This window comes from Zingiber officinale, chromosome 2B (assembly GCF_018446385.1).
Source record: "Zingiber officinale cultivar Zhangliang chromosome 2B, Zo_v1.1, whole genome shotgun sequence".
In the NCBI taxonomy this organism is placed as follows: domain Eukaryota; kingdom Viridiplantae; phylum Streptophyta; class Magnoliopsida; order Zingiberales; family Zingiberaceae; genus Zingiber; species Zingiber officinale.
In genome coordinates this window covers 153,882,317-153,901,184 of record NC_055989.1, presented here as the reverse complement: position 1 = coordinate 153,901,184, position 18,868 = coordinate 153,882,317, and the positions used below count along the sequence as shown (strand labels likewise).

At 33.3% G+C, this 18,868-nt stretch overlaps 1 pseudogene; it reads left to right on the top strand.

Moving 5' to 3' along the window:
- The first annotated feature begins 1,729 nt into the window (after positions 1–1,729).
- Positions 1,730–8,631, top strand: LOC122048893 (annotated as a pseudogene).
- Positions 8,632–18,868: the final 10,237 nt, after the last annotated feature.

The following is an 18,868-nucleotide window of genomic DNA, read 5'->3' as shown; positions in this document are numbered from 1 at the left end:
AACAAACAGAAATCGATGCTTAAAACCGACACCTTTAGAGATCAAACACCACAAACTTTGACATATGAGCAGGCAAAGTGCATGATGAAACAAATCAAAAGCTAAAAAGAAGAAGAAAAGAGAATGTTTCGCTAGCAAATAAAAGCATAGTGGAATCAAAAGTAGGTTTCATTTTTTGAGACAAAATTTATGAACGAAGATAAGATCTAGGTTATGAATCTACCTTGACTATGGCTCTAGCACAAATCCAAAGAAGACAAGACCTAGGTTATGAATCGATGGAGTAGGAGTGCCACCTTTGGCGAAGAAATACACCTCGTCCGATCAAAAGGTTCCACGAGCGAAAGAAGCAGCAATGGAAGGTCAAAGGACCTCTTCGAACTCAGAAACCCACTCACCAGGAAATGAGAGGAGCACACCGTAGTGGAGGAAGATCCAGGGGAGGCGTGAAGAGATTGTATGAGGAGAGGGAAAGAAAAATGACTTAGGTTCGGGAGCGCGAAGGGAAAAACACGGTGCCGAAAAGAAAACAGCGAGAGAAAGGAAAACAGCGAGGGGGGGAAATGACGAAATTTGATTACAACGGTTTTTTCAAAACTGTTGTCGTAGCCGCTAAAAAAGCGCTTAAAGACAACGGATTTAGAAAACCATTGTAAAAAGTGTTGTTGATTCAAAAAGAAATCGCTCAATGACAACAGTTTTCTCAAAACCGTTGTCTTTTATATTTAATGGGGAGTTCAAAGATAACAGTTTTGGCAAAAACCGTTGTCTTTGAACAAATACGCAACGCTTTCTCTTAAAACCATTGTCATAGGGATGTTGTCTTTTAACATTTTTATTATAGTGAGAATTTGGCACCGTCACCCCCTAAAAAACCTTCCTATTGCTTCTGTTTTTTCTTCCATAGGGATCACTCAGATGACGCTAAAGGATAAAGATAATGACTCTATAATTAGATTCCTTATCGTTTACTTTATGTAGATATTTATGCTTAGGTTGTATTTCCGATTGGAGTTCTTTTCAATTTATAGATTTCATAAATTCATACCGCCTAGGTTTTATAAACTCTATTAAGATCAGCTTCGAAATATAGAAATATCTGGACACTTATAAGGAAGGTGATTTTTGATATTTCAGGGACATTTTTGAAATACTTATTTTATTTACTTTTAATTAATTAATTTAATTGATTATCCTTTCCTATTTTTTTATACGTTATAATTGTGTTTGACATAATAGTAGGAACGTGGATAAATAGACAAACATCTTTTGACAAAAATATTGTTTTAAATTTATATTTTCTTATATTAATTCGATAATTCTGATTTTTGAGTCAACGAATGTTTAAAATGTTTTAATCATTTTATTGTTGTTAAACAAACCAGTCCCTCGGCTAATCCCTTCATCTTTGTTTTGCTTCCCTTCCCTTAATTGCTCTACAAAAGAATCAAATCTCTTAGCTTGTTGCTAGTTGTTGCAAGTTTACTTCTATTCGTCCATGGCGTGCATCAACCTAAATCTCAACGTAGACATCAATAGTTGCCTGAGCAGGCTGTGGGCATCGCTGCGATTGGGTAGGCCGAGATCTGGCATCGAGAAATTGGAAAAGGAAATGGCAAGATTGAGAGGTAAAAGAGACCAACGAAGTGAACCAGTGGTTACGAAAGGTGGAGGAATTGGAAGGTCAAGTAGTTGATATCAATCAGGATTTCCAAAGAAGTAGTGAGTTTTCTCCCCTACCTTTTTGCCTTTTCACGTCAATTCAATTGCACGTCTTTGTGTTTTAATGATTTAATCCATACAAACTACTACTGCTTTTATCTATAAGAGGAAGAAAATAAAGTTGTTGTTTCCGTCTACTGCTCTGTTTCGTTAGGTTGCTTCAGTTGCAATTGCTTCAATCAAACTGGTGGCCCGTCGAGTCAAACACAGCAAGCAGGAGATCAGGTCCCTATCAGAGAGTCATCAAACTGCTTCTCCATCATCCGAAGAGTGGCAAAGAAGCTCGGCGAGGCCAATGAATTGATGAGCCGAGCCAGTGCATTAGTTGAGATTGCCACAATTCAGCCTCCAGACCCCATCTTCATGCTTCCTATCTCACACCGGTCACCTGTTGGGATCGAGTCGTATGTGGAGGACATTGTCAGCTACATCGACGGTGGAGAAGGCAACATCATAGGCATCTACGGAATGGGTGGTGTAGGTAAGACCACCGTGTTGAAGAGCATCCAGCAACACTATCTTCTTAAGCATAGCAAATTTGATCGTGTCATTTGGGTTGTGGCCTCCAAAGACTGCCAATTGAAAAGGCTCCAGATGGATATTGCTAAGAGTTTAGGACTGAAGACGCTACAGGAGAGTGACAATGAACGGAAAACTATTTAGCTACCTGAAGAATAAGAAGTGCTTGTTGTTTCTTGATGACATTTGGGAACATATAGATCTTCAACTGTTGGGGATGGCACACTCGGCTACTGAGCAAGGCCAACAGCAGCAGCCGTCCAAAGTCGTGGTGTTCACAACTCGCAATGAGACAGTTTGTGCACAAATGGAAATAGAAAAGAAGATCAAAGTCAAATGCCTGGATCCAAATCAAGCATGGCAACTCTTTAAGAATAATAGCGACGGGAATGTCCTCAACTCAGATGCAGGGATCAAGTCCTGTGCTCTAGATCTTGCTAAAGAATGTGCAGGTCTTCCTCTGGCTCTTATCACAGTCGCCCGGACTATGTTAGGGAAAAAGTCTAGGGATGTTTGGAAGCACGCTCTCCGTCAAATAAGGGATAAACATGCTGCAAAAGGTTGGAACCGCCAACCCAGCGGCCCCCTCACCCCGGCCCCACAAGTATGAGAGGGAGTAAATCACGGTGAATACGGGCCCAGCTATGACATGGCGGTCTCAGGTGTTTAGCACGGACAGATATTGATGTTATCGCATTTGCTGCCGCAGACCCTCGACCTCTCGACTCATGCTGCAAGAATCCATGTCATAACTGGCTGATCCCGCCCGTGGGGGCCAAATAAGGGATAAACATGAGTGGACAACCAATGGTCTTTCAGAAGATTCAGTTGTAATGTATAAAGCCTTCAAGCTAAGCTACGACAATTTAGAAAATGACTCGATAAGATAGTGCCTTTTGTGCTGCGCTTTATGGCCTGAAGATTATGACATCCACAAATTTGATGAGTTGATACCGTGTTGGATAGGTTGTGGCATAATCCGTGAATTTAATGTAATCAATGAAGCTTTCACTGAAGGATGCTCCCATTTGGAAGCTCTCATGGCTGCATCCTTGCTAGAGCACTCTAGACGACAGGATTATTACGAGGCTCAACATGTAAAAATGCATGATATCATCCGAGACATGGCATTATTGGCGTTGAAGGAGAATGGAAGGAAATGGAATGTAAAAGCTGGAATTGGATTGAGCCATTTGCCAATACAGGAGGAATGGCAGGAGGTAGAGCGAGCATCATTCGCGGACAATGAGATTAAATCTTTACAAGACCATGCTGCTTCTAATTTTCCAAAACTTTCTATGTTGAATCTCCACAGTAACAATGTGTGGGAGATCCCTCTGACTTTGTCCACAAACATGCCTCTTTTAACGTACTTGAATCTCTCTCTCAATTTAGGTATAACAAAGCTTCCCAGGGAGATTGGTAACTTAACTGAGCTTCAATATTTAAACTTGTCCGAAACTAGTATCACAAGCCTACCGGCCAAGTTGGGTTGCCTGGGCAAATTAGAATACTTGCTTCTAAGGGATACTAAGCTTGAGACCGTACCCATGGGGGTAATATCCAATTTATCAATGCTCAAGTGGTTGGATATAAGAGAGATTTATCCTAAAATTGAATGGTGGTGGGGTGAGTTAGAATATTTCAGTGGACGGCACCTAATAAGTCTGGGAATTATCATTAATCCAGCTAACCTCAAAAGACTGAACAGCTTATCAAATGTCTACCTATGGAACGTCACTATAAAAGGATTGGGAAGTTCAAAATTTCCAGATTACAAATTCCCAGAGTACAAATTTTCAGAGTGTGATCTGAGCACTTTACAATGGAATGCTTTAATGTCTACTACCAGAATAAATACCACTCTCGAGTGTCTAGAAATTTCAGATATCCCGGGAGACAAATTAATGATGAGCTGCATATTAAATTTGAGTAGTTTGAAGACTCTGTTTTAGAAAATTGGAAAAAATTTGGTTTAATCAAGTTGGGTTTGTGTTCGACAACCTTAGCGACCTATACATTTGTGATTGTAACATGTTGAAGGATGTTTCTTGGGTTCTCCAGATGCCATGCCTTAATCTTCTAGATATAAAAAATTGCGAGGAAATAAAGGAAGTAATAAGTAATGTTCGGAGCTCCAATTCTACATCTAACATCAGGATGTTGAGTTTGAATGGAATGAAGAACCTGCATCGCATTGCACACCAATCACTCCATTTTTCCTACTTGCAATATATACGTGTGCTCTTTTGCCCAACGTTCAAAAAATTACCATTTGAGACTAAAATGTTGAAAGAGATTGAAGGTGAAAAATGTTGGTGGAACAACTTGGATTGGAATGACAAGAGCCACAAGGATTCCCTCGCTCCTTATTTTAATTAGGTAATACTCATTTCTGATATATATTTTCATACTAAATCATTTATTATCTGAGTTTAATGAAAATTTGAAAATAATTTAATATTTCATGAAGTAGGCAAAATTGTATAATCTTATCATTTGTATCCTTGACAGGGAGGTGTATTACTAGCTCGATGATTGTGTCTGTCAACTATCTTAAAGACAAAAGTTGGATCTCAGCTCGAATTGATGATCCATTTCAAGAAGAAGCTTGGGCCTTCGGGGGCATGAAGGTGTTTGTTATTTTTTTCTTCTTTAATTTAACTCATAAGTCATTGATCTATTTAATTTTCAATAACAATCATATTATTTTGCTTTCATAATATTTTTGCATTGAGATTCTTACTTGTGTATGAACAAATTTATTGTTTTATATATGTGAACAAGTCTACTTTGGTGGCATCAAATTAGTTGATTTTGATTATGGGATAAACACATATACGAAGTCTCCATCACTAGAGATGACACGTGGAACTAATTTTAAAATAGTTTTATTTCATATAATATTTAGATTTTATAAGTACGAGGTATGTATGCTAACAACCTTCTGTCGCACTCCGTGTACCATAAAAAAAATTCGATTTAAAATTTCTTGTGTGCTTAATATTATAATTTAATCTTTAAATTTTAAAAGTAAAATTCTAAATGATTTATCCACATGTTAAAAAAAATAATAAAAAAATTAAAATAAAATTGAAACCCACTGTCGCGGACGAAGTCCATAGCACTTCGTCCACAGCGTATATTCACTGTTATAAGTATTATAATTTAACTATTATAAATGACACGGTTTGATTAAGATGTTATAATTGTTTTTAGAGCATCGACCTCCCTCTCCATGGTATATGAAGTCTAATCATTAGCGCATGAAATGTTATCATTATGAAGTCTAGAATTTAAATCTCGGCAAAGTTGAGATAAAATGTCTCCCTTATGTGCTAGCCACTATTCCAAATACTAGTAACTCGGCTAATAGTCGCCCGTGATTTACCTCCTTCATGTTGGTCTTGGAACTGATTGAGGGGGGGCTGGGGGCGAGCGTATTCACCTTTTGATACCATGAAGTGTGAACGCCAAGTCTCAGGATAAGATTGAGTTAATTAGTATAGAACAGAGTTACTATCATAAGGTAAGGATTTGAATCTAAGTAAAATCAAGAAAAAAAAATCCTCCTCAACATTGATCAATTATAATTTTCTGATTTACATCCTTATAGATGATGGTAGGGTCACCGGTACGGTGACAAATCCTACCTGTTACTACCATAAAGTGTGAAAGCCAGACTGAAAATTGCAGAGAACATTTGGTGGGTTACAATTACTTGTCCTCTTACGATCGGAAGTAGTAGACTAATAGATTATATTAAGCAAAAAAATCTAATTTAATTCAAAAGATAGATCTTCTTCCTTCACTATGAGATATCATAAATTAAATTAGACTCTGTACATCGACCTGCCTCATTGATGTTGATGTTCTCCCATCTCCTTCCTTTCCTTCCACCTAGGGCAACGCGGAGTTAGATTTAATTTGTCAAGATTGAGATTGGCACTAGGTTCGGTCGATCGATCCTTTGGTCAAATTTATTCATCTGACTGGAAATCTATCTATTTACTTTAGAGGTTCGGTCGACCGATCCCCGGTTCAGTCAACCGATCAAGGCTAAGTCCGACCCTGTAAAATTGTTAGTTTCCTACAAAATAGAGTTAGACAAAATAGCATACAAATTAAATGGGCTAATTACATTTATCATAAATGCAAATATATGACCAATGTGATTCTTATTTCTAAATGAATATTTATACAAAAAACTAGGCTTTTAGTATACATTTGAACAGGTATATCTAAGGAGAACCAAGACATTAATCCCAAGAAGGGGAGACACATGCCTAGGAAGGGTAGGTCTAGGAATGTCCAATATGGACAAGTCAATTCTAGGGTTAGGAACCTAGAAAGGGAAAATCAAGCTTTGAAGGCAAAGCTTGATAGTTTGGAGAAAACCCTAGCTAGATTCACGGTTGGATCTAGAGGGTTAGATATGGTGTTGGGCAACCAAAGATCCAACAATGATAGATCGGGTTTGGGATACCGATCTAATGTCTCCAATACTAAGAGAAAGTCTTATGCAAGGGTTACGTATGACTATAGAAAGGAGAATCCAATAAATGGCAAGAGAAAGTCATTTAATGGTATGAAGAAGTTAACCAAGGACAAGGTGTCCAAGGTTAAGAAGGTTAGGTTTGTAGGCCAAGTGTCACCGAAGGTGCACCGATGTGGCTTAGCAATTGTGGATGAGTCGCCTAAGGTGGTGACTAAGGTTAAGAGATCTAAGGGGAACTCTAAGAGTCAATTTAGGACTCATCGCCAATGAATCTCAAGTGGATTTTACTTGGGAGTCCAGATTGGGTCATGGAGTGTGCCAAAATGTTTGGAGACGGACTTGAGTCTCAAACTTAGGGAATTGACACAATTGGATTATGTTTCAGGCAAGGAAATATGACATTGGGGTCATATTGTCTAATAATTAGTTTTGGATGTATAAATGACATATAAACCAATGCTAGGGATGTCTTGTGGTTTAGTATGAGCAAATACATTAAGAGGAAGTCAAAACTAGGACTTTATATCAAGGTTCAATTGAACCATTTAGCTAGTTTTGGATTTTGTGTCAGTCTTGGGATTGGTGATAGATATATTTTTGAATGTATTTTTTCCAAGTAGACATGGGTAAAACATACCTCTCCACAAAATTTAAGGATTTTTGGATGTCTATGGAATTTTTGGCGCATTTTTGAAGTTGGGTTCAAAATGTTGTTTGGGATGAAAACAGTGTGTCAGTCGACTGATGCAGTTACCAGTCGACTAGTAATAGTGTTTATCGAACACAAAATGGTTCTGTGGATTTGTTTCGATAAGGGTAGTCGACTGATACAAGTTTGAAACTATTTTCAGTATTGGTTTGTGATTGGGTCAACTCGCATGGGTGTATGAGATCCTTAGAGGGATAAATACACGAGCTTAGGGTTAGTTTGGATGTCAAGTTTCAACAATTGGGATATTGTTGGAGCTTTTTGATATTAGGCAAAGGGGGAGAAGTAAGGTTTTAGTTGGGAAAACCTTAAATGTCTTTGCATGAAATTCCTAGCTCAATGGGGAGGATAGGTGTAGGGGGAGCCTTGTGATAGGTTTTTAAATAACCCTGTGGTAAAATTCCTAGATCAATGGAGAGCATAGGTGTAAGGGGAGCCTTGTGATAGATTCCAATGCATGTTTGCAGTTTTCATTCGGCGGTGTAAGTTCAAGTGTGTAGCCTTGGCAACGTAAGTTCATTCTGCAGTGTAAGTTCAAGTGTGTAGCCTTGGCAAAGTAAGTCCATTCGGTAGTGTAAATCCAAGTGTGTAGCATTGGAAACGTAAGTCCATTCGGTAGTGTAATTCCAAGTGTGTAGCATTGGCAACGTAAGTATATTCGGTGGTGTAAGTCCAAGTGTGCAGCCTTGGCAACGTAAGTCCATTCGGCAGTGTAAGTCCAAGTGTGTAGCCTTGACAACATAAATCCATTCGGTGGTGTAAGTCCAAGTGTGTAACCTTGGCAACGTAAGTCCATTTGTTATTAACATTGTTATTTGCTATTTGTTTTCCTCACCATCGTTGTTGGTGCCCTTGACTGCTGACGTCGTCCTCCAGCAGCCGCCTCCTCCAGCGGTTGTCGCCGGTCACTCTTGACTCTTTCCAGCACCAAGGGCGCCGCCTTTGTGCCACAACTGGTTGTTGTCATCCTATGATATTCAACCGCCGATCTTGCTCCCTGCAGTTTACTGTGCTCTGGCCTGCGTGCTGTTGCTATATCTCAGCCTACGTGCCATTGTCATATCCTAGTTTGCATGTCGATGTCACATCTAGCTCTGTGCCATCGCCTCCGAATTCATGCTGCATCTGGTTCTGTGCTGTCATCTCCGGCTCTGTGTCATCACCTCCAATTCTATGCCATTAGAGCACGCTCCTCAGCCAACTTACATTCATCTACTTTTTCATGTCACGACAACTCGATCAGCGTCACGACCAGCTCACCGATCTACCAGAGGGTGTCCCTGGGTCAGGGTATGTTACCATGGTCACTCTTTATGCTTCACCCATTTTATTATTCTACTATTTATTTGTCTCCTTATATATTTTTAAGACATGCCTCGAGGATCGGGGTACCAGGGACCGGGACAACCCATTCGCTGTCTACAAGTAGTGTTGACCAGAGACCTTCTGACGGTATGGTCAACATAGAAGACAACTCATCACACCCTCCCCCCTCCTGGTCATGGCTGTTGGATCGTGAAAGTCGATAGAGGGGGGGTGAATATCAATTTAAAATTTCGAGAAAGAGTAAGCACAGCGGAAAAGAAAACCAAGCCAAAGATGACACAAGTATTTACTTGGTTCAGAGCCTTTGGCGACTCCTACTCCAAGGCCCGCACACAAGGGTGCTTTCGATGGGTAATTACTAATAATTCAGAAAAATGTTTATAAATTTGAAGTACAGGAAATAATTAGTAAAATAAAACAAAACAATACCGACAAGGAAAGAAACTAAAGAAAGGTGCGTTGTCGAAGCTTCGCAGCGTCACAGGAGCACAAGTGAGCAGATCGTTCGTTCTAAGTTGATTCTGAAGCTCCACCCCTAACCCTCCTTATATAGGAGGTTCGGGGCGCCCGGATCCCTTCCGGGCGCCCTGGTGTGACGTAGCAGACCCAACCAGCGAGCTCCATGTGTCAACGCCGTGATAGGATACTTTTTGCACTCCGAGCGCCCGGATCCCTTCCGGGCGCCCGGATCCCTTCCGGGCGACCGAACCTCCGGGCGCTCGGACCACTCTTTCTCCAAGAAGTCCTTCTCCTGCAAGAAAAGATTAGTCTGAGACAAAGTGCAATTTATATTACCCTGCAAAACGAAGTGTTAGTATAGTTATAATCAACAAGTAGAGTATTAATTAGATTTCGTCTCTTCCGAGACCAGAATCTAGTCAAGATCTCGACTTAGAGTTTCGAAATGGTTCTAAGTCGGATCGACGCCTAAGTTCCCTTCTTGGGAATGCGTCCTCACAGTCACTCCCCTCCAATGACTTACCTTTACTTACTTGCCAGACGTCCGGTCAGCCCTTCGACCCGTCTGGACTTCGCGCCAGCTATCCAATCAGCCCGTCGACCTAGCTGGACTTCGTGCCAAATGTCCGGTCAGCCCGTAGACCCATTTGGACTTCATGCCAGCTATCCGGTTAGCCCGTCGACCTAGCTGGACTTCGTGCCAAACGTCCGGTCAGCCCGTCGACCCATTTGGACTTTATCTGCACACTCGATCAGAGTGTTAGATAACAACAAACCTAACTTAACCTAATTTATCATTCATCAAAACCGGAGTTAGACCGTTAGTGCTAACCACACCAACAATCTCCTCCTTTTTTATGGAATGACAACCTAGTTAAGTTAGTGTAAAATAAATGCAAGTAAAACAAGCAAGGTTTTTAAGTTAGTTTTTAAATTTGATATATTTGATATTTTGTTGCTATAACTTAACCACCTATCCCTCCCCCTTTGGCATTCATCAAACATGAACATAGGTAAAAAAAAAACAAGACAGGATACAGACAAAAAACTGCAAGAAATAATGTCAAGTTGACTTGGGGGAGTTTAATTTTAAAACATAGTCAATTTAGCTTTTATTTCTTAACCTTTGTAAAATAACTAAGTTTTGAAAGATAGCTAATTTAGCAACATAACTTAGTATTAAGTTTGCAGATTAATTTTCAAAAAATAATTTTTGAAATATAAAAGCTAATTTTTCAAGTATAAGTTTAAAGTTAATCAAGTTTTAAAATTTCAAACTTTCAAAACATAAGTTTATATGTTCCAAAATTTAATTTTTTAAAATAAACTTGAACTTGAAACTTTCGAACATAAGTTCTATAAAGATAATTTTATACAAGTAAAGTTTTCAAAAAATCAAGTAAAATTCAATGTTCAAAATTAAGTAAAATCCAATTTTCAAAGTTAAGTTTTAAAAAAAAAAAAATTTAAAACGAGTGAAATCTATTTTTCAAACCTAAATTTGTAACGTTCAATTTTCAAAGCTAAGTTGTAAAATCCCTTTTTTTTTGTTTTATAAAGCTAATTTTCAAAAATAAGTTTATTAAATAGGATTTACAAAAATAAGTCAGATTTTTAATGGTTTAAAATATTTTTAAGAAAATATTTTCAAATTGGAGAAATAATTTTGGTATTAAGTATGAAAATAAGTTGAATTAATCTTCCCCCTGAACTTGACATAATTTTAAAATAAAATATTAAAAATATTCACAGAAAAGTATTTAAAGTAAGATTTTTAAAGTAATTTTTTTTTAAAATTGAGGTAGGATTTTCTAAAGAGATAGAAATTTGATAAAAAGAAAAAAATTGAACCTCCGCTTGAATTTGTTACTCCCCCTTAAGTTAATACTATATTAACTTTTCCAGCCTCAACATGTTTTTGTACCTAAGTGCTTTAGTAACATTTATATTATTATCTCTATATCCTTGATATCCTTGTTTAATTTGATTAGTCAATTATTCAAAAAATAATTAATTTTAGATTCAAGTGTAGAGGTTAAATGAGATAGGTTATTATTAATTCAATGACAGTTAATCATTATCGATAATTGGTTAACTTTTACTTGATTCAATAATTATTAAGATAATTTAAATTTTGTATTAATTATTTTAAAGGGTTAGTTATAACTTAATTTTTCATTTGCTTCCTTTTAAGTAGAATTAACTTAGTTTGAAGTCAAATTTATTAACGTTATTAAATAACGTTAAGTAAGGTTCAATTTAAGTCAATCTTTAATTATGTTTTAATTAATATTTTAAAGTAAAGTCAAGGTTGATTAAAAAATGATTTTAGTGTAAATTTAATGTTTTTCATTAGGTTAAATCTAGTCCTAATCAAGTCAACCTTAGTTCTCAACTAAGGTTTGACTTGAAAAGTTAGATATTTCCTTATTAATTGCTTCATTAAGTTTAAAGTTTAAATTTGAGTTTTAAGTTGTATCTTAAGTTTAAAATTTTAAGTTATAATTTAAGTGTTAAATTTAAGTTTAAGGTTTTAATTAACTTAAGTGTCATAGTTTTAAAATGGCTTTTAAAGTCATTAAAATAATTTTTAAAAGAATTTTTAAAATGATTTTTTAAAAAAGTTTTTAAAATAATTTTTAGAATGATTTAAAAAGATTTTTAAAATAATTTTTAAAATAATATTTCAAGGAATTTTAAAAAAAAAATTAAAATGATTTTTAAAGAATTTTAAAAAAAACATTTTTTTAAAAGAATTTGTAAAAATAATTTTTTAAATAATTTTTAAAAATAAATTTTTTTAAAAAAAAAAATTAAATGACTTTTAAATAATTTTTTTAAAAGAATTCTTAAAAGGATTTTTAAAATGATGTTTAAAATAATTTTTAAATAATTTTTAAAAGATTTTTTAAATGATTTTTAAAATATATTTTTTTAAGAATTTTTAAAATGATTTTTAAATAATTTTTTCAAAGAATTTTTAAAATGATTTTTAAAATAATTTTTTAAAAGAATTTTTGAAAGGATTTTTTAAAAGAATTTTTAAAATTATTTTAAATAATTTTTTAAAAGGATTTTAAAAATGATTTTTAATATAATTTTTTAAAAGGATTTTAAAATAATTTCTAAAAGGATTTTAAAAATAATTTTTAATATAATTTTTAAAATAATTTTTAAAAGGATTTTTAAAATAATTTTTAAAAGGATTTTGAAAATAATTTTTAAATAATTTTTAAAAGATTTTTAAAATAATTTTGTAAAATAATTTTTAAAATATTTTTTAAAAGACTTTTTAAAATGATTTATAAAATAATTTTTTTAAAAGAATTTATAAAATAATTTTTTTAAAAGAATTTTTAAAATTATTTTTAAAATAATTTTGAATTGATTTTTAAAATATTTTTTAAAAGAATTTTTAAAATAAATTTTTAAAACGATTTTTAAAATAATTTTTAAAATATTTTAAAAATATATTTTAAAATAATTTTTAAAAGATTTTAAAAATATATTTTAAAATAATTTTTAAAAGATTTTAAAAATATATTTTAAAAGAATTTTTAAAATGATTTTAAAATAATTTTCTAAAAGAATTTTTAAAAGGATTTTTAAATATGGAAAATAAATTTTTAAAAGGATTTTTAAATTTATTTTTAAAATAATTTTTAAATGATTTTAAAAATATGTTTTAAAAGAATATTTAAATATATTTTTAAAGAATTTTTAAAAAGTTTTTTAAAATAATTTTTTTAAAGATTTTAAAAATAATTTTTAAAAGAATTTTAAAAATGATTTTTAAAAGAATTTTTTAGAAGAATTTTTTTAAGGATTTTTAAATATTGAAAATAATTTTTTAAAAGAATTTTTAAAGCTTTTAAAATAATTTTTTAAAAGAATTTTTAAAGTTTCTAAAATTATTTTTAAAATTATTTTTAAAAAAGTTTTTAAAAATAATTTTTAAAAAAGTTTTTAAAAATAATTTTTAAAGTAATTTTTAAAAGAGTTTTTAATGTTTTTGAAATGATTTTTAAAAGAGTTTTTTTAAAGTTTTAAAATAATTTTAAAAGAGTTTTTAAAGTTTTTAAAAAAAATTTTAAAAGATTTTTTTTTTAGTTTTTAAAAATAATTTTTAATAAGATTTTTTAAATTGTTTTTAAATTTTTTAAAATAATTTTTAAAAGAGTTTTTTAAAAAGTTTTTAAAAGAATTTTTAAAATAATTTGTAAAATGATTTTTAAAAGAATTTTTAAAATGATTTTAAAAAGAGTTTTTAAAATAATTTTTTTAAAATGATTTTTAAATGAGTTTTGAAAGTTTTTAAAATAATTTTTAAAGTGTTTTTTAAAGTTTTTAATATAATTTTTAAAATGATTTTTAAAATGATTTTTAAAAGAATTTTTAAAAGTTTTTAATAGAATTTTTAAAATAATTTTTTAGATAATTTTTTAAACTAAAATAATTTTTAAGATAATTGTTTAGGTTAAAATAATTTTTAAGATAAGTTTTAAGTTAAAATAAATTTTAAGATTATTTTTAAATAAATTTTTAATTTTAAATAAATTTTAAAGTTAATTTTAAAATAAATTTTTAAAGTTAATAAATGTTTAAATTTGGAAATTTTATTTACTTTAATTTATTTTTTATTTTAATTCAAAAATTAATTTTAATTTTATATTTAATTTAAATTTAAATTTAATTTTAATTCAAAATTTAATTTTATTTTAATTTTAATTTTAATCCTTAGCTATCTCATCCGATTTAAATTTTCAATCAGGGAATCCTATAATTTTGTTAGATGAATTAGGTGCAATTTTAGGGTTTAGTTTAACTTTGTGTTTGATTTAGGTTTAGCTTTGAGCTCAACAAATAAACGTTCTTTGGATAAACTTCTGGCCTATGATGAGTCACCTAGACATCATTAGAGTAACCATGCCTTCGAGGTTTTTCAAATAGTCCTATCCATTAAACTTAATACAAAATATTAGTTTAACTAGTTAGGATCCGTAAGGGGTAGTTTCGGCTAGTTCCACTTAGGCAAATGCATCAGGTCGAAGCCATATCTTCCTAGACATGCATAGACTAAGCTTCCCTAACGTACTATCATTCAAAACTTTACCAGTACCGTAGGTCAAGTTAAACTTTTGTCCCTTTTTATTCTAATCCTAATTACCCTGCCGGGTAGGTTTGTTTGGGTTACCCTGTCGGATAGGATAGTTTTGGAGGTGTTAGCTATTTTAGAGCCTCCCCTGAATTATTGGCCTTTATTTTAAGATTTTTGTATAATTAGAGTTGGTTTTAGTTAAGTTTTAATGTTTAATTTGTAATTTAAATTTAAGTTTTTAATTTTGAATTAATTAAATTGGTCAAATTATCTTTCTTTAAAAGAGTATATTTAATATTTAAATTTTCTTTCAATTTTAATTTTATTGGGTTAATTGAATTATCTTTCTTTAATAGCTTATTTTTAAAGTTTAAGTTTTATTTATTTTTAAATTTGAATTAATTAAATTATTTGAATTATATTTCTTTAAAGGTTTATCTTTTAGCCTTTTATTAATTGTTAATTTTGAATTTTCTAGATTATTTTTGTTTAATATGTTATCTTTAACATTTAATTTTAAGTTTGTTAAATTTCATTTTGATTTTATCCTTATATTTTCTTTGCCTTTTAAATTGATATGATTTAAAATTTTGAGAAAGAGTAAGCACAGCGGAAAAAAAAACCAAGCTAAAGATGACACAAGTATTTACTTGGTTCAGAGCCTTAGGTGACTCTTACTCCAAGGCCCGCACACAAGGATGCTTTCGATGGGTAATTACTAATAATTCGGAAGAATGTTTACAAAATTGAAGTACAGGAATTAATTAGTAAAATAAAATAAAACAATACCGACAAGGAAAGAAACTAAAGAAGGGCGCGTTGTCGGAGCTTCACAGCGTTGCAGGAGCACAAGTGAACAGATCGTTTGTTCTGAGTTGATTTTGAAGCTCCACCCCTAACCCTCCTTATATAGGAGGTTCGGGGCGTCCGGATCCCTTCCGGGCACCTTGGTGTGACGTAGCAGGCCCAACCAGTGAGCTCCACGTGTCGACACCGCGATAGGATACTTTTTGCACTCTGGGCACCCGGATCCCTTCCGGGCGCCGGAACCTCCGAGCGCCGGAACCTCCGAGCGCCCGGATCCCCTCCGAGCGCCCAGACCACTCTTTCTCCAAGAAGTCCTTCTCCTACAAGAAATGATTAGTCTGAGACAAAGTGCAATTTATATTATCCTGCAAAATAAAGTGTTAGCATAGTTATAATCAACAAGTAGAGTATTAATTAGATTTCATCTCTTTCGAGACCGGAATCTAGTCAAGATCTCGACTTAGAATTCTGAAATGGTTCTAAGTCGGATCGGCGCCTAAGTTCCCTTCCCGGGAATGCGTCCTCACAGTCACTCCCCTCTAGTGACTTACCTTTACTTACCTGTCAGACGTCCGGTCAGCCTTCGACCCGTCTGGACTTCGCGCCAGCTATCCCATCAGCCTGTCGACCTAGCTGGACTTCGTGCCAAATGTCCGGTCAGCCCGTCGACCCATTTGGACTTCGTGCCAGCTATCCGGTTAGCCCGTCGACCCGTTTGGACTTCATCTGCACACTCGATCAGAGTGTTAGATAACAACAAAGCTAACTTAACCTAATTTGTCATTCATCAAAATCTGAGTTAGACCGTTAGTGTTAACCACACCAACAATGAAACTTGGTTAACATTCCAACAACATCATTATGATCATTCAGTCTTCCCAACTTCCGGATGGGATCAAGTATTATTTTTCTTTTTCTTACTTATTCCTATTTAATACTATCTCAACATTATCTTTTCATTTTTCTCATCAATACTTTTTGATCATGTCTGAAAGCAGTGGAAATGACACGCTAAACAGATGACTCTGTGTTGACTGAGAGAAGACTCTAAGATGGGGAAGAGATAACAGTTGGCACTTCTTCCTATGCATACCAGAAAGAGAGCAAATGGGTAACGTTAGAGCAAGAACCAGGGAGGGGTCCATAACGCAGGCACTCCGACGCTCAAGTCAGTACAGTAGCTGAGCGAAAAGTGGAGAAAAAGATGAACAATAGATGAGCGTATGCTGCGCATGAGAGCGTACCTGGCCATCGGAGAGGACCCTCTTTTTATACTAAGTCTCAAAACCTTCGTAATCATGAGGTGTCAAAAAATATTTGGTGTCAGAATATGTCGAGTAACAAAATATGTACGACCATCCTTCGAGGAAGGTTCCGTTTCATGCATATGAACTCTCTTATAACACCCATATTAATTAGGCGATTGAGAATATTTGATGTCAAAATGTGCCAAGTAACGCCATACAATGGAAGTTGTACGACTATCCTTGGAGGAACGTTCTATCTCATATATATGCCTTGGTGGTAGAATATCCCCTTACGATTAGCTGTTATTATCTGACAAATTGTTGTGATTCTCTGACAATGTTATCTCCTGGAGGCAGTCTGACCGGACTAATAGCCGACCGACTGTATGATGGGAGACTGACATATGAGAAGCGGAGGGCTTAGCCCCATAGGTCCGCTCGGCTCTTTATGCTGACCGTCTGTATGTAGAGTGTCCTGGCAATGAGAAATAGGGGAACCATGTCCCGAAAGTCCGATTGGCTATTGGGTCAATTGGCTATATACTGAGAGTTGTATTGTAAAAGCGAGGGGGGGCTGGGCTCCATATGTCTGATTGGTATTAGAGCCGACCAGGTTTATTCTGTGTATCTTGGTACTAGGGAGTGGAGCGCTAAGTTCCTTAAGTCCGGCCGGCTCTAGTGTCGACCGACCATATGTTGAGAGACTTGTATTTGAAGAATGAGGATCTACACCCCGTAAGTCCGATTAGCACTTTGGCTGACGGGATGTAGATTGAGAACCTTATATATGAAGAGTGGGGAGTTAAGCCCCTTAAACCCGACCGACTCTTAGGCCGACTAACTATATATATATATATATATATATATATATATATATACACACACACACACAACACACACACTGAATGCCTTGGCGCTGAGGATGAGTAGTTGAACCTAGGTGAGAGTGAATAATTCAACTACATATACTCCGATTTTAATCACCACTTCACCTTAACTTGACTGCCATATTTTTTTGGTCATCGATCTCATATTATCTCTAGGTCCACACGTAGCATACTGTATCAAATTTCTACATATAATATTTTTAAAAATAAACAACTATTTAGTTTAGATCCAATTACTCTTATTTTTCTTTTTCTAATATATGCCTATTTAATACTGTCTTAACATTATTTTTTTTTATTTTTCTCTTCAACTCTCTCTATATAATATTTTCAAAAATAATCAACTAATATAGTTTAGATCCAATTGCTATTATTTTTCTTTTTTCATATCTATTCTTTAATACTGTCTAAACATTATCTTTTTATTTTTCTCGTCAACACTTTATATATATAATATTTTTAAAAATAAACAACTAATTTAGTTTGGATCCAATTGCTATTATTTTTCTTTTTATAATATATTCCTATTTAATACTGTCTTAACATTATCTTTTTATTTTTCTCGTCAACTATATATATATAAATAATATTTTTAAAAATAAACAACTAATTTAGTTTAGATCCAATTGCTATTATTTTTCTTTTTCTGATATATTCGGATTTAAGACGGTCTTAACATTATCTTTTTGTTTTTCTCATCAACTCTCTCTTTATGTAATATTTTCAAAATAAGCAACTAAATACTAATAAGAAGAAATTAAAAGATACCAAGTCAAGTATATAAGAAAATGATAGCTGAAGATTCGATGTCGAGAGAAGAGAAAATGTTCTCAGAAAAGTTGTTTTCTAATAAATGGCCGAGTGAAACATCCATTAGCAAAAAAAACAAAAAAACGAAAGTCTAATAACTTGTTCTTCATTTAAATTCTCATTTAGTTTAGTCCAATTGCTATTATTTTTCTTGTTCTTGCTGTGATCCTATTTAATACTATCATAACATTATCTTTTAATTTTTCTCGACAACTCTCTCTATATAATATTTCAAAATAAAAAACTAAATATTAAAATGAAACTTAAAGGATACCAAGCCGAGTATTAAGAAAATGATCCGAAGTCGAAATAGAGAAAGTCTTTGGAATTTTTTTTTTTTTAATAAATGCCAAACATCCCTTAACAAAAAAAAAAAAAGTCTAATAACTTGTTTTTCGTTGAAATTCTCATTTAGTTTAGATCCAATTGCTATTATTTTTCTTTTACTGTGATACGTTCTTATTTAATTGATGAGTAATGATATACATAAGAAAAAATTTGAGAAAAAAATCTTAGGAATAGATACATAAATTTATGGTTTATCATTTTCACTTTTTATGTGTGCATCACTTTATGTGTTTACCCTGAGTTCCGGAGATTATTTTCTTTTACATATAATTTTTCTTAATTGATATAGGACATAATAGTCATTATCCTACATGTTGAAAAAAAAATACTTGTGGGAAAAATAAGAAAATAAATCGAAAAATAAAGGCAAACTATTTCTCAAGTTTTTATTGAAAATAGAAGTTTTATTCGATAACAAAAGATTATCTTCAAACAATT